Source organism: Drosophila suzukii, chromosome 3 (assembly GCF_043229965.1).
Source record: "Drosophila suzukii chromosome 3, CBGP_Dsuzu_IsoJpt1.0, whole genome shotgun sequence".
NCBI lineage: Eukaryota > Metazoa > Arthropoda > Insecta > Diptera > Drosophilidae > Drosophila > Drosophila suzukii.
The window spans coordinates 53,866,077-53,887,081 of NC_092082.1; the positions used below are offsets into that span (position 1 = coordinate 53,866,077).

General features: G+C 37.5%; 1 protein-coding gene across 1 annotated transcript in view; it reads right to left on the reverse strand.

The window, feature by feature from the left end:
* Nucleotides 1–21,005, reverse strand: part of lovit (loss of visual transmission) — a 654,250-nt gene that overhangs the window by 453,815 nt on the left and 179,430 nt on the right. The window lies entirely within an intron of this gene.

The following is a 21,005-nucleotide window of genomic DNA, read 5'->3' on the forward strand; positions in this document are numbered from 1 at the left end:
GTGTTGCTGTGCACGTGAGAAAGGTCGCAAACCCAAAACATCTAAAGAGGGACGTGTCCGATCATGTTAAGGAATAACGTTTCCTATGATTGTAAAACTAATTTAGAAATCAAAAGAACCCCAATAAAATAAATCCCACAAGTTAATGATTCTCAGATGTCAAATATTTTCAAACAGACATTTTTTTTTCGCCCCAGAATGTTTAACTGGTAAATTTTCCAAGATCTCTCCTTTCAACAAATGGGTCATAAACATATTATAAAAGGGATTCAAGCAAGAACTACCCGAACATGCGCACCAGTCTATTACCTGATCGGAACAAAAGGGACTCATGCACAACCCATAAGGCACACACTCATTGACAGGATCATGGGCCTCACGACAACGACCTCACGGCTGACTGCTAGCTCTAATACGTTCCCATAATAGGGGTTGAAATCACGACCGCGCAACAACTCGCAAGTAGCCGACATATCTCAGTCAAGGAAATATTTTCCATTCTCCGTACCTGTAATTTTAACTCGAAAAAAAGTCAGAAGTTCAGTTTGTAGCATAATAATACATTTATTCATTTATTTTGGTATTGCTAACATGTTCTACTATATAATGAAGTTAATTTTCTGGATTCGTTCCGGCGATTTGCACAGAAAAGGCGGGCGCACGTTTCCGACGTAAATTCAGGATTACAAAATGTAAAGTGTTCACCATAATTCGTAGTTTTGAGATTATGTCCACCTCGATTCATGAACATAGTTTTTATGTTTAGAAGGTATTGAAAATGCTGACCAATTATCTCTCCTTTAAATTGTTCAATAAATTGGTCAATTTCCTCGTGAAATTTTATTTTGTTAATTTCTTGTAGGTCTTTACACATCTAGTCTCAGCTTTAAAATGATGTATAACAATTATTTTATTGTTTTGGAGCTACTTTTAAAAAATGCCAAAATAATGTATGCATTGTTTAGAGCACAAACCCCGCCCTTAAGGTGTGTTTCACAATAGGGAAACCGGTTTCCTTTAAACCTGTTTAATGACGGACAGCTCATTTCCTCAATATTAATGAGCTGACGACTCCCAAAAAACTTCTGTAGAAATCGTTTCTTTTCCACACCTTTACAAATAATTTGTTTTCCGCTTGTAATTGTCCTTAGATACTTTCGAGTTTGTGGAAAACTATTTTCTCCATCGTTCCAAAAAATTTTGTGATCTGTATTGGTTAACCAAATTGCAGTCTTTCGAGATCTTGTATTTAGCAAAGTAAAATCATATGGTGGTTCTATTAAAAAAATATTATGTAAGTTTGGATCTTTTTCGAATACAATTCCAATTTCTTTTAGAATAAAATTATTATTATTATCAAAGAAACCTTGAACATCAATCGAAACAGTATCTTTCAACATTTTTCTACTGTTAAACAACTCGTTGTACTAGTCCGTTTAATGGGTTATATTCAACTAAACGGTCATGTATGAGACAGTAAGCTTGGGTATTTTCATGACTTGGTGTAGGACCAGTTTTCACTGATTCGTTTTGATATGAAAGATCAACCACAATAATAGGGGCCTTCAATTTAAATTCATTTGGGGTCAAAAATGGTTGTGATTCACGATTATAGTAACTAGACTGAAATCTTGTATACATTTCATATAGGTGAGCATACTGATTCTTACTAAAATCAACATTCAGATTATCATATGGATATGACACAGGATTCAAGTGAACTTTCAAGTTTGATAAGTTATTTGTCATAAGTTCTCCATTTAGTGTAAATCCAATTATGGCAAATCTTGGTTTTTCGCGGTAAGCCTACAATTTCACATTCCAGCTGTGTTGACTTCCATACCCCAATTTGGGGTTAACATATGAGTCCCAACTCCGGAATGCGATTGGTAGGCTTACACCACTTTTAATATTATCGTATATCTTAATTTTTGCAAAATCGCTCGGAGTTACATGGGAAATTTTCCAGGTTATATTCGTCATTTCCAGCTTAAAAGTTTGTTCATTTCTGGCTTGTTCAAACACATCACCAAGATTCTTAGTTAGCATCAACACTAGTTCGTGTTTACAATTTAACAAAACTTTTTTATAATCCTTAGCCAATCCCAACGAATTTTTTAATGGTACAGAAAAATTTTAAGTGGGGATCCCGTAGAAATTTCATCTCCACTGCTCCATCCAGAATTTAATAGGTATTGACTTTGAAGATTATCCAGAGACATACAATTTCTTAGGGCAGTAGTCCTACCGACATAGACTTGACACGTTGGACTCGTTGTATTTAGTTGTTACCTAGCAGTATTTTGATGGTTACTTTCTTTTTAGTCTTGTTTTTGGATGGTTACTTTTTGTATAGTACCTGTACAGTACTTGATTTTGGATGGTTACTATCTGTATAGTATCTGTAAAGTACTTGGTTTTAGATGGTAACTAAATGTTAACAAGTATTATGAGTTGCTATAGTCTCTTATTAAGAATTATCAAAGTACACAAGTTAAAGTTTCTAAGATGTTCTAGCCAAACACACTTGCAATGAACTATCATTACCTGACCGTAAATAATAAAATACTTCCCCTTCATTTGTACCTGTAGTTTAAACTACAGTCAGAAACAAAATTTGTAGGATCATTCAATATTTTTTTATATATTTTATTATTGTAAACATATTTCATTAAATGCATAATTAATTATATTTTATGTATATTTGTATATAATTAATTTTCTTACTCCATCCCTCTGTAAGAAACATGTCGGTTATTAATCTTCGTTCCAAACGCAGATTTTCGCTTGGTTCTCATAGATAGATGTAAAATAGTTCTCACAATGTAATCTTTCTCAGATGTTGGATTATTTTTAAAGCATTCATTTATTCTAACCCTTAATTATATTATAACATATTTCGAAAGCATCATTAGCTAGCATAGGAGCGTCTTTTAATTTAAATTCTGATTCAAGTTTATGATAGAAGTGTTGGGACCTGGCAATATCGGTTTTTGTTGTCAACTATTTTTCTAGTTCTAGTTTTCTAATTCTATTCTATTTGTATACTATTTGTATGAGTAAGGCATCATTGTCTAAGATTCTGAATAAGTTTAATAAACTCTTTAATTACAATACTCATCTGGTTTTCGTGATTCATGTCGGCGGTTGAGCTGTTTGGACTTTAATTACTAGCTGTTGTTAACTGTTATGAGCTATTATTAGATGGTTACAATCTGCTTGGTAGATGCCGATTAGTTTCTTACTAGTTTTTATTAGCTGGTTACTATATGTTTAGTAGATGTATACAAGTTGTTTAGTATCTGGTTTCTATATGTTTAGTAGATGTATACAAGTTGCTTAGTAGATGTATACAAGTTGTTTACTAGCTGTTTAGTTTCTGGTTTATATATGTTTAGTATCTGTTTACTTGATGTTTATTAATTATTATTAGCTGGTTACTAGTTGTTATTAACGTCTACGAGCTTTTATAGTCTTTCGTTAAGAATGATCAAAAATTCTTGATCACTAGACGACTTTCGACGTGAAGTAAAAACTTACACTATGATTTTCAATGTGTTTGCTATGTACGTGAGAAAGAACGCAAAGCCAAAATATCTCAAGATTGATATAAAAATCTTAGAGGAACATGTCCGATTATGTTGGGGGAAGATATATCCTGCGATTGTAAAACTAATTAAGAAATAAATTGTTCGCAAGTTGTCTAAAAGCTGTGTAGAAGCTGCTTTGATAAACAATTTTGATTCATAATGACAGATATTAAGAATATATAATAATATCATCCACTTTAACTAGTATATTGTTAAAATAAAACATTTCCATTTTTCATGTTCTTTCATCTTATGTAGGTATAGTAAATGTAATCTTAACTACGATAGCTAGCCTTACATCCCATAACTATAGTTATTAGCTACAATAAAATGTCTAGAAAGAAGAAAATATATGAATGTCAAATAACGATTTAAAACTAACTATAATTGGGAAACTAATTGAAATCGCTCAGGCGAAATACAGTAAAAAACCAAAAACACTGTGATTATCCCATTTTCTATCACCATAACAAATGTGTATACCCACACCTAAATGACCAATTGTATCCTTTGTCCAAAAATGTCTGTGACTTTCACATATAAATTTGTCACCGATAATTTAAATCCCATTAAGCAAACCACCCATTGCTAACCGTACCATAACCCCAGAGTCAAGTTGGCTACCGACAATAAACATAGGTGGTGGTGTAAAGGATTGCTAAAATGCCCCGACGCAGGCGCAAAGGTCATAAAAAATGATCATAAAAATATAATTAAGTAAGTATTTTTTATTTGCGATCCACTTATAACTGTTACCAACGACACAAATAGTTATGTTACAAAGGATTTGCTTAAATGCCTCGACGCAGGCGCAAAGGTCAAGGTATTGGAAAAAAATTCATGGAATATTATCCCTTCATAGCAGAGGTCATAAAATATATAATTAGGAAAGTATTTTTTACTTGCGAACAATTTAAAAATGTTACCAACAACACAAATAAATGTTATAAAGGATTGCTAAAATACCTTGATGCAGGCGCAAAGGTCAAGGTAATGGAAAAATTCATGGAATATTATCCCTTGACCAAAAACGAAAATTTCTTCTATTTGGATAATAAAAAATACATATTAATTCAATACTTTGATTTTTCCATCAAAATGCTTGATAAATCTAGTTGTTTGATATTCTCTAACTAATTGAGTAATAAGTTTTCATGTGCCTATTTAATTTACCAAAAACAGTATTAGTCTTCTGTCATAAAATTGATCTTTTGGATCCCTCTAATTCGCCACCGGTGAAATATATGTTCCTCATATTTAATAATGATGGTTTGTCATAGATGGGTACTTGTAATTCATATTTAAGATATTTACATCCTTCTCTAACTAATATCCTTTTATCCATCATGAAAAAAGGTTTAGCATTGTATTGCGTGCCTCAACCCCTAGCCACACCCACCACTGTAACAGATTTGACTTTTCCAATGACTGCCCCAGCTACCTAAACCGTACATTTCATTTGATTTTCTCTTTTCCTTTTTAAGCAATGTACACAATTATTAAACTGGTTCTGACCTCCCTCTTTAATGGCATCCTCTACTTTATTTTCGTTATATTTCTGATCTTTTCCTAACAGTAGGTTGTTAAACTTTTATAATTTTATGGGATTATTGAGCACCCGCAATCCCAGATATTAACTCATAACATGTAACTAGCAGAATATAGTTAAAGATATCAGACTCTTTAGAATTGTATTGCATGCTTCAACCCCTAGCCACACCCACCACTGTAACAGATTTCACTTTTCCAATGGCTGCCCCAGCTACCTAAACTGTAAATTTCTTTTGATTTTCTCTTCTCCTTTCTAAGCAATGTACACAATTTTTAAACTGGTTCTGACCTCCCTCTTTAATGGCATCCTCTACTTTATTTTCGTTATATTTCTGATCTTTTCCTAACAGTAGGTTGTTAAACTTTTATCATTTTATGGGATTATTGAGCACCCGAAATCCCAGATATTAACTCATAACATGTAACTAGCAGAATATAGTTAAAGATCACAGACTCTAAAAAGACAAGATTTACCTACAATTCAATTTACCATCTACAATCCCTGGAGAAGAGTTTAGTATTTGTAGTTTAATTTTCTAATATATTGATTTTACTGATTCCCGCTGGTGAATTTTATTTTATTCTTTCATTTTATACTTAGAATTAAATTATTAAAAATTATTATGCCAACAGAGATAATAATGTTTTTGTGATAGTAAAAATTAAAAAATCAAAACTATTTATTTCAGAAAATTATTCATTAATCGCATTTAAATAATATTCATAATATATCTTACAATTTTTTAGATTTATCAATAGAGTTTCTAATTGTGTCCTCATTATTGTTCTCGTAATTGAGAATATCAGCAATGACCAGTATTGTGGTTTTGAAATTTTGGAGGCTCAAGCCGAAAGTTTCTTAGAAAATGTGGCTTAGAACTGCCCCAAGTTTATGTTCTACCCAATCTTCCCATTTCCAGGCTCTTAAGATATTTTTCACACAAATACAGAATTTTTCGCTGGCAAATGCGGAGGGTGAAGCGTTATTTTAAAGGCAGTGTTTCTTTGTCAATATTGCTTATTATTGTCTGTGTTCGCTCACAGGGTTCTTATTAGTTTTTATACCCGTTACTCGTAGAGTAAAAGGGGATACTAGATTCGTCGGAAAGTATGTCAGGCAGAAGGAAGCGTTTCCGACCCCATAAAGTATATATATTCTTGATCAGGATCACTAGCCGAGTCGATCTAGCCATGTCCGTCTGTCCGTCTGTCTGTCCGGATGAACGCTGAGATCTCGGAAACTATGGGAGCTAGGCTATTGAGATGCAGATTCCTGAGCTTCTTACGCAGCGCAAGTTTGTTTCAGTAGAGTGCCACGCCCACTCTAACGCCCACAAACCGCCCAAAACTGTGGCTCCTACAGTTTTGATGCTAGAATAAAAATTTTAACTGAAATGTAATGTTCTCATCAATACCTATCGATTGACCCAAAAAAAGTTTGCCACGCCCACCCTAACGCCCATAAACCGCCCACAAACTTCAAAAAATCGTAAATATGAACGTGGATATCTCGGAAACTATCAAAGATAGAGAATTGGGATTTCAGATTTAGATTCCGTAGCCTTATACGCAGCGCAAGTTTGTCACGTGAATATGGCACGCCCACTCTAACGCCCACAAACCGCGAAAACCTGTGACGCCCACAATTTTTATGCTAGATAAAAAATTTTAACTGAAATGTATGGGTCTCGTCAATACCTATCGATTGGTCCAAAAAAAAATGCACGCCCACTCTAACGCCCATAACGCTTAAATCTGTATACCGCCGGTAGGTGGCGCATTTTAATCTCGCTTTGTTACTTGCATATCTCTATTTAGCTGAGTAACGGGTATCTGATAGTCGAGGTACTCGACTATAGCGTTCTTCCTTGTTTTTGTTGTGTTCAATCGCTTATGTTAATTGGGGACCTACATTTGTTCTTTGTCTTAAAAGACTACTGCTTTCGCTGTCTTGAACATTCTGCATTAAAATAAGAAGCAATAACATACAACATCTATACAAAATCTTTAAGATTATTTTTAAAAAAGAAAGGAAGCTAACGGCAAGCTGAAGTTGCTACACCCTTGCAGGTCGTTCCCGTAGAAGCAATGTATGTTCAGAGCTTTCTCGTTTTTAGAAAACTAAAATCAAATTACATAAACATTAAGACAGTGTTCCATTTTAAATTACTACCGGATATGTGAACAAAAACGAAACGGACAGACGGACACACTGACATTGCTAGATCGACTCGCCTAGTAATGCTGATCAAGAATATATATACTTTATGGGGTCAAAAACGTCACCTTCACTGCGTTGTCAACTTCTAACTGAAATAATTATAGCCTCTGCAAGGGTATAAAACAAAAACTTTTCCGAAATTATAGGGGAATGAAAAAATTTTTTGGTTTCGTCTTTTCATTAACCAAATTTCTGTAAAAAAGGGACATTAACTCCAATCTTAGTGGTTGCCAAAGCCCCTATGAAATGTTGAGTAAAAATTCAGCTTGGGTACGATTTGGGATGTCGGCGAAGCCCCTTAATCATTGCTCTCTCAAAATATACATCATTAGTTCATTAAATTTCACATTTTAAATTTTTTTTGTGAAAAACGTTTTTTCTTTTGATATTATCCTTAAATGGGAGGCACCCCAAACCCCCTCCCCCCCCATTAATGTATGAAGTTACTGGCACAATTAACATAATCCATAAATTAACTGACTTTAATGTGATCAAATGTCATTAGCATGTCGCGATCATGCTCATAAAGAATGTGTTAAATTGCTCCCACCGCCCACATCCCCTTGTGACAAAACTGATCACTTGACACTTTCCTCATTATGAGCAATTAATATTCATATGAGGTGCCGTCGTGTGCTTGTGGAAGGTTGCGCAACTAAGAAATAGAAATGTGTGAGCGTACGAGTGTAAGAGTAATTAGGCATCAAGAATTACCAATAATACCGTCAATTACTTCAATATCCTCACAGGTAAATGTCTGACCGTGACACATTATCGTCCTATGAACATGCAACTGATTAGGATCTCAAAACAACCCCTATAAATCCCACAAGTTAATGATTCTAAGATGTTTTGGCACTTGTGTTTCCGTCCCAGAATCATTAACTGCAAAATGGTGAAAGATTATCTGCTTTCCACAAATGAGTCATTAACATGTCAGCATAATAATAGGGACGCACACAAGACCTACCCCGATTATAAGCCTCACTTACCAAATCCGACTTGTCATCATCATCTGACAGTCATAACAGACACATACCCAAGACCCAGGGCGGCATACTTCATTGAATAAAACAAGTTAATGTTTCTCAGATATTGGACTTTTTCAAAACATCCATTTGTTTCCGACCCCCAGAACCTTTACAAATCGACATAACATGATCGGCCTGTTACGGCGAGGACATGTGTTTGAAATTAAGTGTTCAAAGCTTGTTTTTCAAAAGGGGATTACGAGATAACGCCCCCTTGGACGATTTTCCTTGTTTAGATAACTAAGTGCTAACTTATTTAACCGTTACCTAATTTCAACAAAAGAATTTTAATACATATTATGTATTTTCCTTGTTTCCGATTTTCCTTGTTTAGATAACTAAGTGCTAACTTATTTAACCGTTACCAAATTTCAACAAAAGAATTTTAATACATATTATGTTACGTGGGCATATTAGTGCCCGAGTCCTGAAATGGAGTTGGGCCGAGGGACAGGCTTCCAATGTTCAGGAACCATTTTGCCGGGATAAGCTACGTCGTATTTGGGTCGTGGGATCTGGGTAAGCCTCTCTCCTCTTCAGCATAACGAGAAAGAATGTTTAAAGTGCCTGGAAAACAAATTGAGTGCGTATAGTTCATCAGTCGTCAGTCCACAATGCCCCACAAGCTCAGCTGTCGCTTGATCGTAATACGGTAGGGCTGTGTTTTGCCCATATTCCCTCCCCTTCATATGCCAAATGTCGTTACGGGCTGTGCAATACGATTCCCTATTGTCAAGGCTATCCGCCAAAAGTTATGTCATTGCTCTTGACCTACTCCACTTCTCGCGTCAGCACGACCCTTTTTGAAAGGTTTAGCACATCATGATTTTCAATTCCGTTTTTACATTATAATATTGGCTAATGCATATGAGACTAATTTAATTCACAATTATATTGTTAGCGGAAAGTATCGAATTATTCACCTATAAAGGTTCACACATCAGCAAAAGGCTGACTATTCACGACTACAAACGTCGCTCTGAGGGCTCTCGTAGTTGCACATTTATTTATTTATTTATTTATTTATATCCTAGCGCTACAAGTGCACACCTATAATTATCGCGCTAGTCACATTGAGTTGATATTTTATATCATTATTATTTTTAAGTTATTAAAATGTTCCTGTTAGACTAACACGAAATTATTATCCCCTTAATTTGCCACGATGTACATCTAATTTTTGTCTGCACGAGCCCTTTCGAGTTCTATGTAATAATTATAACAACCTTTATCATTTAATTTGCACTTCAACTTCTATCCCGGTATTAAAAACTAATATTTTAACTCATTTGCTTCATTCTTAGATGCTTCTTTTATTTTCATTTGTGTCCCGTCTCTATTTGTTTTTTGTATCTTCCTCGCGAACTCGTATTTTTAGCCCAAATTGATAAAAGGGCCCCGCGCGTAACAAGCACGTGCTTGGTGTCGTTGGGCCACTTGTTTGTACTGCTCGTAGTGCATCAACGTCCATCATATATAATATATATATATATAAAAACAATTTCTCTCGCTCTTAATTAATATTATTGACTAACATCAAATTTTCGTAGTTTCTTAGTTACAATTATTATTGTTTTTAAAATATATATATTTTTTTTTTTTTTTTTTTTTTTTTATATTTTATTTCATTTAATTTTTATACTTATGTGTACTGGTATTTTAAGAGATCTTTAACTTTATTGTAAAATTGAGTTGCGCTCCTAATTGTTTTGTATTTGTGCGGTAGATTTTTCCATAGCCGGATACCATTTATGAAAAATTGCCTTCTCGAACACAGTGTTTGTATTCGAGGGCATATGTAATTTTTGGTTCTTACAGATGTGGCTGGGGTAAGTTTATTGAAAAGATATTTTGGTTCTCCACTCGTCACTATTTTGTGAAAGAAGATTAAAATTCTGAGATCGATCCAGGAGGTCAAGTTAAGGTCAAGTATTTTATATGTCAGCTCTGATACATGGTCAAAACGTCTTAAGTTAAACACATAACGGACAACTGAATTAAAAGCTACAGTTAATGTACGCAAATCCCGCGCATCACAATTTCCAAAAATTTCTATGCCGTAAAAGAGAGTGGGCAGGAGGATAACTTTGGCGATTAATAGTCCAACTTCCTCAGTTAAGAACGATTTGGAGAATGAAAATTTTCTCAGCAGAGCATACGTACGCCCTGTCGCTTTGACTATATGGTTGCTCCATGATAAAGTATTGTTAAATGTTATGCCTAGATTAACTGCACTCACTTCATAGCTTATCGGCGTATGGTTTATATATAATTTTTGAAGTGAAAGTGTTGAAAGTTGCTTTTTACCAATTACCAAGCACTTCGATTTTTTAGGATTTATACCCAAGCCATTTTCCTTTGCCCATTTTTCAATTAGCCACAACATTTTATTACTTATACGGACACAGTCATGTATTTCAGTTACGGGTCTACTAACATATATTTGGACATCATCAGCATATAAATGTACTTCACACTCAGACAGGATACTAGGGAGATCATTGACATATATAGAAAACAATAAAGGGCCTAGCACAGATCCCTGTGGCACTCCCCTGGATAAGTTCCGGAGAGAAGAAACTTGCGTTTCAGAGACGACTGCTTAACCTATTCGTTAAGTACGACCTAATAAGCTTCGTCGCATTAGTTGAGAAATTAAACATATTCCTAAGCTTGGTACAGAGAATATTATGATTCACAGAATCAAAAGCCTTGATGTGGTCAAGGAGCGTCAAAAACGTTACGCAGTTACTGTCCAGTTCTTGTCTTATATCCTCTACAATATTTGTGATTGCAGTAATACAACTCCTTTTCTTACGGAATCCTGATTGTTTTTCGTCAAGTAGAGAACTATTAGCTAAGTATAGTTGAATCTGTGAGGACATAAGGTTTTCAAAGACTTTTGATAGAAAAGGTAATATTGAAATAAGGTATAGTCATTGTTTGTATAGCCTCTTTGTATTGTTTTCGAAATTCATCAGTTTTGTATCGCTTCCACCGGAGGTAAGCTACATCTCGCTGACGGGTTAGGTTTTTAATTTCACTACTGAACCATGGATTTTGCATTGGCTTAATCACCTTGGTCCTTAGGGGCACAAACTTGTTGAACAAATACTGGACATTGTTGGTTAAAACCTCTAATTGACAATCTACATGACGAAGATGGTAAATACATGACCAGTCACAACACAAAAATTCCGTTTTTAATTCATTATAGTTTATATTTTTGTAATCTCTATACGTAAAAGAATTGATTTTGCTGTCAAAGGTCAAGTCGTATGTTAAAAATATTAGGTCATGTCTGGAGAAGGCTGGTACAGAAACCTGGTCATAATGTATGATTTTTCTAGGGTCATTGATAAGAAATAAGTCAAGTAAAGTATCACAGTGGCTGCTATAGTGCGTGGGAATCGTTTCGTTTACGGAAAACAAACCTAGGGATTTAAAGTTATCTACGAGATGGCTTTCTGACAATAGTTTGCTGTTAAAATCACCTGCCAATATGATGTCAGTGTACTCCAACGAAATGTCTGAAACAACATTAAGTAATGACCCGTAGTCAATTGTCCGATTCGGTCTATATATGCATCCTAGAAGGGTTCTTCCATGGGATTTATTGGGAAGTTCTAATAGAATGTATTCGATAGTACTGTCACTTGGCTGTTTAAGTACCACTTTACATTTCAGCTTCACATTCACGTATATAGCAACACCTCCTGCATGACCAGTACGGTCGGACCGATAAACATTAAAGCCTTCACAAATAATAGACGAATCACATAGATCATTTACAAGCCACGTCTCAGACACACATATCACATCGACATTAGACTGAGTGAAAAGGAATCTTAACTCATCAATCTTCTTTAGCAAACTTTGTGCATTTAAGTGAAAAATTTTTAGACCAATTTTATAAATACTTATAGTTTTTATGATGGCACTAGCTATGGAACTAACTTCCTCATCCTGCATTGTTGTTATCAATGATTATTAGGGGCGCAATCTCAATATTCAATGCGTATCTTATACATTTCTTAGAGTAAACTAGTTTTAAACCTATCTTAATTAAGAGGATACAATTTATACGCTTAAGAACGAAAGCTATCAGCTTCAGGTCCAGCCGAAGCGTTAGTGAGAGATGTAGAAAGTGGATCAGGCGAAAGATTAATGGACGAAAGTTCCTCCATACTGTTAATGCAACAGACACCCTCTCTTCGAGTGCAGCGTACGTGCACAAGGCCGCGTCGTGTAAAGACAGCCGTAAGGATTTTATGTTTTTTCATGCGCATAGCCTCTTTAAAGATGAGATAATGCTCTTTTAACAATTGCTCATTCGACTACAAGGCTGATACCCGCCGCTAAAAAGTTAATATTTAATTATTATATAAAAATGTACATTTTTAAAAGAAAGGCTTAGTACAGTTGTGATCATGGAAAGAGTAGTCCCAATCAACAAAACATTCCAGGATTTTTTCGGTTTCCACTTTCTGCTTAGAATGGAACGTAAGGAAGAGGAAAGACAGAAGGTTCCGTCATTTTTGCCATGGAAGTGTTATCTTTTACTACAATTAGAAGAAGCATATAAAATTGGCCGCTCAATAAAATAGTAGACAATTGATAACATTGTTGGATGCTCAATTACAATGATTTTTAATGCTAGTCACCAGAACATCGTGGTGGAAAATTGAAAACTACCAAAGTAGATGACAGACAGATTTTACGATATGCCAATATGCATCCATTTGCTTCTGTAAGGCAAATCAGTTATAAGAATTATTCTTCAAAAACTTCGAAGACGTCTGAGAAAAAAAAAATTAATTTGCCAGAAGTCCAAAAAAGGTGCCCCTATTGACACGGAAGCACATTGTTGCAAGAATTCAGTGGCGGATTATACTTTGGACTGATGATCATGATTTGGGACTTCCTTCATATGCTGGGGATGGTCCAATCCATACGTTGACATTTTACAAAATGTAATGCTACCATATGCCAGTTGGGAAATGACTTTACAGTGGACGTTCCAACAGGACAACGACCCCAAGCATACAAGTAAGCATGCAAGGCTTTGTGTGCATCTGAAGAAATCGACGTATTGACATGGCCCGCACAGTCTCCGTACTAAAACCAAATTAAAATTTTATGGGGGGATGTTATGAAAGCTGTAAACATGTAAATTGTTGTTCTCCAAACATTGTTGAAATAAATTGCAACTATCTAACGATTTTCATGCCTAACGTGGTGCGCACAAGTCAACTACCATTTTAATAAGCGCAGCTGTATATCCAAATGATTATGTATTACCGTCGCTGCAGCTCAAATTTCTTGTTCAATGCACTCGATGGTTCTACTTCGCTTGCACTCAGGTGTGCATGAACTCGCAGCTTATTTGTTTTAATTATTTTGGCGATTCACATTTGTTTGTAATTAATTGAAATTTATTCACCCTTAATAGCTTTCGTTGCTTTCGAACTTTTCTTGGTGGGCACTTGGCTGGGGACGGCTTCGGTTAGGCTCCAATGTAGATCACCACTTTCTCTGGGGCGTGATGTTTGTCGCGGCGTGTTTGCACAAATCGATTTAACATCTCTACGTCCTTCAAGACTTCGAGAACTAGGAGTAGTCCAACGACGTGCTTCAGCTTGGCTGGGGTCTTTTATACGGGGCTAGCTTCCCATACTGGACGGGTTAACTAGATGTTCCCATCTAGGTGTACTGTTTCACTATTTTCCTTCTAATGGAAGTCAATGACCGGCTTGTGCACTTTGCCAGCTGCCGGTGTATGGTGTATGGGGATTGGCAACCATTATCATCAAATATGTGTAACATTTATTTCACCCGCGGGGAATGACCGAGATCAAAAAATAATAATTTTGCTTATTTACTTCATGAGAGAAAAACGGAAATGAGACAGCATTTGAAAACGTATATTACTTAACTAGTCACTTTTAGTTTTACAATTAGTTTTATCAAGTATTTTTATGGAAAATCTTAGGACTGAAATTGTAGGCAACCATTTAATTTATTTATAAGGATAGCGATTTCGTAAACTTATAAATTATAAGAATATATATGTTTATGTATATTAATGTTATGGCCAAATTATCAGTATAAAGATTAATGACACCCTATGTCATTAACTTTGTTTCTCATCTTCTATCCCTTTATTTAAAACTAAAATCCTTACCCATTTGCTTCAGTCCAGTTTTTCTATGTTTTGTCCTGTGTTTATTTGTTCTATGTAGCTTCCTCGCGAACCGTATTTGCCCGAAATGAAAAAAGGGCTCGCTCGTAACAAGCACGTACTTGGTGCCGTTGGGCCACTTGTTTGTACTGCTCTTAGTACATAAGCGTTTAACAATATATAATACATTTATTTACCTGACTAATTTTTATACCCGGTATTCATAGAGTACGTACATATAATAATTTTGTCAAACCTTAAAATAGATTTTGTTCCTATTATCATCTACCCATTTACATGCCAAAAACAATTTAAATTGTACTCTTCAATAAAAAATTATAACCAAATAATAATCATTTATTATACCCATTACTCGTAGAGTAAAAGGGTATACTAGATTCGTCGGAAAGTATGTAACAGGCAGAAGGAAGCGTTTCCGACCCCATAAAGTATATATATTCTTGATCAGGATCACTAGCCGAGTCGATCTAGCCGTGTCCGTCTGTCCGTCTGTCCGTCTGTCCTTCTGTCCGTCTGTCCGTCTGTCCGTCTGTCTGTCCGGATGAACGCTGAGATCTCGGAAACTATGGGAGCTAGGCTATTGAGATTTGGCGTGCAGATTCCTGAGCTTCTTACGCAGCGCAAATTTGTTTCAGTAGAGTGCCACGCCTACTCTAACGCCCACAAACCGCCCAAAGCTGTGGCTCCTACAGTTTTGATGCTAGAATAAAAATTTTAACTGAAATGTAATGTTCTCATCAATACCTATCGATTAACCCAAAAAAAAATTGCCACGCCCACCCTAACGCAAATAACCGCCCACAAACTTCAAAAAATCGTAAATATGAACGTGGATATCTCGGAAACTATCAAAATTGGCCAGTTGATTATTCTGTTTGTTATGTACATTTTTTTTTTTTTTTAGATTTTGTGGTATAAATCAGTTTTTTTATGGAAAAGTAGGATTTTTTGTATGTTGTCTGGGTCAGGGTTGCTAAGGAGGTTTAGGGGGCTAGTGTTGCCAAATATGGCTTGTTTGATTTGTAGGAGGGATGGGCATGAGTTAAGCATATGACTTATTGAAATGTCACCTTGGCAAAACGGACAAATTGGTATTGAATTTCGATTTAATTAGTGTTGGTGAGTTATGTTTGTGTGTCCTAGTCGAAGTCGTATTATTTTTATTTGGTCCAGCCTGGTCCAATGTTGGTGGGACTGTTTTAAGTAGTCCCAGGTGTGTGAGTTATTCGCATTAATTGATTGGTACCATTGATTGCAGTGTATAATGTTTTCCTTTTGTTTTATTGCAAATTAAGATTTAAGATGTCTTTTATTGTCTACATTATTTATGTTTGGGGTAAGGATAAGTGGCATGTTGTTTGCTGACTTTCCGGCTTGATCGGCTAGATCGTTTCCTTTTATTCCTGTATGGCCAGGAATCCACATTATTTTGATTTTAGGGGCATGTTGGGTTAGGTTAGGTTAGGTAGGAGTGGTTGGAGATAAGATACTAATCCCCACACTTAGGCCACATTGGGCCCCTTGTGATACCACATGATCTCTGATTAGATCCTTTTCCCTAGCTCATAGGTTATTTGAATTCACGAAGTATTTTGTTCTACTTAGGAAATATAAGAGTTTTTGGATGTTTACGCCATGAATGGCCGCAAGGTTCGGAAGTGTGAAGCTACCAAGGGTTTAAAAGCGCTTTAGGTTATGCGCTGGGCAGAAGCATAGGAGGTGTTCGATGCTCTCCTCTTGGTCTATCTGTTTGCAGCTGCGGCAGCCTGAGCGCATGAGTCCCTATAAGGCAGTGGCCCATGAGGGCATTTCGGAGAGTGGAGATGTCCGCCCTGCTACATTGTAGGAGAGTTTTTGTTCTTTTCGAGTTGTAGTTTGGCCATGTGAGTCTAGAATTGTGGCATGTTGAGATTGAGTTCCAACGTTTGTTGGAAAGTGTGTACAGTCTCTGCCTGAGATGGAGCTTGCAGGTAGGCATGGGCATACCCACCGTGTCTTTATCGCGAAGATTGTCGGCGGTTGTCTCCCGTCTTGCTCGCTCGTCTGCTATGCAGCTGCCCTCAATATTGCGGTGTCCAGTCACCCAGATAAGGTTGATTCTCAGATGAGTGGCCATCTCGTTAAAAGATTTTCGGCATTCAGAGATTGTTTTTGAGTTCGTTGTGTAGGAGTTGAGGGGGCTGGGGGCTGCTTGACTATCCGAGAAGATGAAAATATCTATGTCATGATGTACTGACGTGTCCAGGTGGGTCATGGCTTCCTGAATTGCCATGACTTCCGCTTCGAAAACACTACAGTGGTCTGGTAGGCGGAATGAGACTAGTTCGGGGGAGAAGACTACCCCACCTGTTTGGTAGTTAAGCTTGGAGCCGTCCGTGTATATGTTGACGGCGTTTACGAATTGATGTGGGAGGTTGTCCCAGTCTGTACGGGTGGGTATATAGATCTTGTATCTTCTTTCGAAGTAGACTATGGGTGGGACGTAGTCTGTATTACGTGGTAGGAGTGAATGTTTTGATAGGATATTGGAGTGACCCGTGGAGCCTGTTGTCCATGCCGCTGCCTCACGGAGCCTCAGCGCTGTTGCAGATGCCCAGCTTTTGGCAAGTAGGTCCAGGGGTTGGAGATCGAGAATTGTGTTTAGTGTCTCGGTGGCGGTAGTGCGAAGCGCCCCACTGATGCAGAGCTCTGCGCTTCTTTGGATCTTGTGAAGGATCCGGAGGTTGCAGTTCTTATCTAGAGAAGGCAACCAAACGATGTTTCCGTAGAGGAGAATGGGCCTGACTATTGCAGAATATAGCCATGAACTATCATGGGGGAGAAACCCCACTTCCTCCCTATGTGCGATCTAGGATGTTATCTGTCCAGAGGAGCTTTTTGTCAAGGATGACACCTAGGTACTTTGCTTGGTTGCTAAAGGTTAGGCGCGTTTGGTGTAGTTTTGGGTGAACTAGAAGTGGTACCTTATACTTCCTTGTGAAGCGAACTAGTTCGGTCTTTCTGGGTTAACTCCCAGTCCACAGCCAGCCGTCCACCGGTAGAGGGTGGATAGGGCTGTCTCCATTAGATTGCAAAGAGTTTGCGGGAATTTGCCCTGCAGTAGGATAACCACGTCGTCCGCGTAGGCTACCACTTTTGTGCCCGCCTCTTCTAGAAGTGTTAGCAGTTTGTTGACCACTAAATCCCATAGAAGAGGTGAGAGTACGCCCCCTTGTGGGGTTCCTCTACTGACGTTCCTGGTCGAGTGGGCCGATCCCATAGCGGAGTACACTACTCTGCTGGTAAGCATGGTGAGTATGAGTCCCACTATGGGCCGCTCAATGCCCAGTTCAGTCAGAGCACCAGTAATATCCGTTGGGGTGACGTTGTTAAAGGCGCCTTTTATGTCTAGAAACGCTGCAAGAGAGTATTCCTTATTGCGGAAGCCTCTCTCTATACTGTAAAGAGTGAAGGGCGGTAGCGGTTGATCTACCCTTACGGTACGCATGCTGTGCGTCAGAGAGTAGGCTATGGTCGATGGTTAGTCTGATATGGGTGTCAATTAGCCTTTCCAGGGTCTTCAACAAGAAGGAAGAGAGACTAATCGGGCGGAAATCCTTTGGGTTGGTGTGGGAGGGCTTGCCGGCTTTCGCTATAAAAATTACCTTACCGTCCAGCCACCTTCTTGGAATATTGTTTAGAGCAAGGCGGCCGTGGAAGATGGCTGTCAGCCAGGGAAGGGACATATCTAGTGTCCGTTGTAGCTGGGCCGGGAAGAACCCATCTGGGCCAGGTGATTTGAAGGGCTTAAAAGAGTTAACAGCCCACTGAATGCGGCCAGGGTTTGAAATGTTGTCAATACTCTGGTCATCTAAATTCTTCTCTATGTGGAGGTACATGGGTGTTCTTAGGGAAGTGGGTGTCTAACAGTAGTTCAAGGGTTTCCTGACTGTTTTCCGTCCAGCTGTCAGCATTGGTTTTAAGATAGCCAATGGTTGCTGGAGCTTTAGCTAGAATTCTTCTGAGTCTGGATTCTATGCTACTGCAGAAGTTAGCCCACGCTCTTCGTTTTGATATTCTAATTTCCTTTTTGTATAGGCATAGTTTTGTATGATATAAATTCCAGGAGGATTCGCTATTGTTGTATTTAGCTCTATTGAAGTAAGTTCTACACTCTCCTTTAAGGTTCGCCAAGGGGGTTTGTGCTTTGTTTTGACTGTTCTGCTTGGGCAAGGCCATTTTAAGGCGTCACCGCAGACATCAGTAAAAGTGTTAACTAGGTTATCTAATTCTTGACCGTTGCGTACGTGCGTCGGTGGAGCGTGTAGGTTCCTGTTGAGGAGATTTTTGTAGTATCCCCAGTTGGTTAATCTTAGATCAGTAATGTTCTCGGCGGAAGGACAGTCTAGAGTTATTATAAATTCTATGTATCGGTGGTCTGAGAATGTGTGTTCGATCCCCACCTTCCACGCTTCTAGCTGGTTAAGTAGGGGATTAGATATTAGTGTAATGTAAACTGTGGAATAAGAAATGTATTAAAGTGTGTCTTTGTAAGAATGCAGGTTCTGATTTTACCCTTGTCCTTGGTGTAAAATAGCTTGTATAGGGGGGTTGATAAGCCACAGATGTTGTTACCAACAATCCATGGCTCTTGAATGAGGACTACGTCTATGTAGCCTGTTGCCAGGCGGGTGAGGAGGGCAGCGGATGCTGCCTTGCTGTGGTGCAGGTTAATTTGCAGAAACTGCACCATCTTTGGGACTGGGGTCGGGCTGGGTACCCTCCATGTTGGGTTAATAGTGATCTGATTCTGTTTGTGTAAAAGTTATTGTTATTTGAATTCTGTATTGAGTCTATTGCTGCTAGGGAGTCGGAACAGATAATGAATTTAGCTTTTCGGTTTTTAATAATTTCGATTGCTTCTAGGATGGCGATTGTTTCAGAGGTGGAGACGGGTGAATATTGGGGCAGCATGCCACATTTTAAGATGTTTGTTTCTGTTGTAATGGCATATGTTATTGTGCAGTTCATTTTTGAACCGTCGGTGAATATGAGATTATGTGGTTTAAGTTTATTCTTTGTGCGTTCGAACAGTTTTCGGTATGTTTCTGGGGATGTGTCATGTTTCTTGTAGGTTCGGAGTGATGTGTCTATTAGATTGGGGAGTGCCCAGGAAGGTTTGTATTTATGGAGTTTTATTGGTTTGTAAGGTAGATTAAGTGCTAGGCTTAGTTTGATTGTCTGGTCTATTATGGGTGGCGTTTTCCTTTTGCCTTTGATATACTTGACAAACTTGTGAATTGGTGCGTTTATGGAAAATATTAAGTTTTGAGATAGTTTGGCAGTTTGAAGGTCGCGTCTCATTTCTAGTGGAGGAATATTTGCTTCGTAGAGTAAGTTATTTATTGGAGTAGAGCGATAGGCTCCGAGGGGTAGACGGATTGCAGAGTTGAACGGTGTTTTTACTTCCTTTAAAATACTTTTGGGAGACTGTCCGTATAGAAACAGACCGTATTCTAATTTGGCTATGACCGTTGCCTTCACGACATTGAGTAGTGTGTACATGTTGCAATTGAATTTAAGACTAGATAAGCATTTTATTATGTTTAGTTTACTATGGAGTTTAGGCAGAAGTGTATTTATGCGTGTGTTCCATTTATATTTGTTGTTTATTGTTATTCCTAGAATTTTTAATGAGGTAACGGTAGGAATTTGTATGTTGTTGCAGCTTATCTTGCAAGCGCAATGGTGTTTTTTTGCATATGTGGAGGTGTTGGCATTTGGATAGGGATAGCGATGCCCCTGAGTAGGAGCCCCTATTCCCTATGTTGTTAAAGAGGTTGTCTAGGTTGAAGTTTTTATTTTTGATTTTATTGAAGTTTATTATAAGAAAGAAGTCGTCGGCGTATGCATTAAATTTGATTTCTTTATTTAAGGATATGATGTCTAATAGTTTATTGAAGGCAATAAGGAATAGTAGTACGGATATGGGCGAACTTTGAGGAATTCCATTGAATAAGGGTAATGAGTTCGATTTATGCGGACCGACGCGGACGATTATTTTTCTGTTAGCCATGAAGTTTTTAATGTAGTTGATTATTTTTGGGCCTATTTTCCATTCCTGCAGTTGGTCGATTATGGAGGGTACACCTACTCGATCCAAGGCTCTTGAGAAATCAAGAGTTACGAGGAAGGTGTGCATTTTTGACTTCGTTATGAGATAGTCTTAATAAAGTAGACAGTCAGAAGTCGATTTGCCTTTTTTAAATCCGAATTGGTTTTCGTTCAGTAGGTTATTATGTGTCACGAACCACCAGAGTCTTTTGGCTATAATTTTATCTAGTGTTTTTGCTATACAGCAGTTGAGCGAAATGGGTCGGTAGGAGGTGGTTTTAGTTTTATCAGTGTTCGGCTTGAGGACTGGAATGATT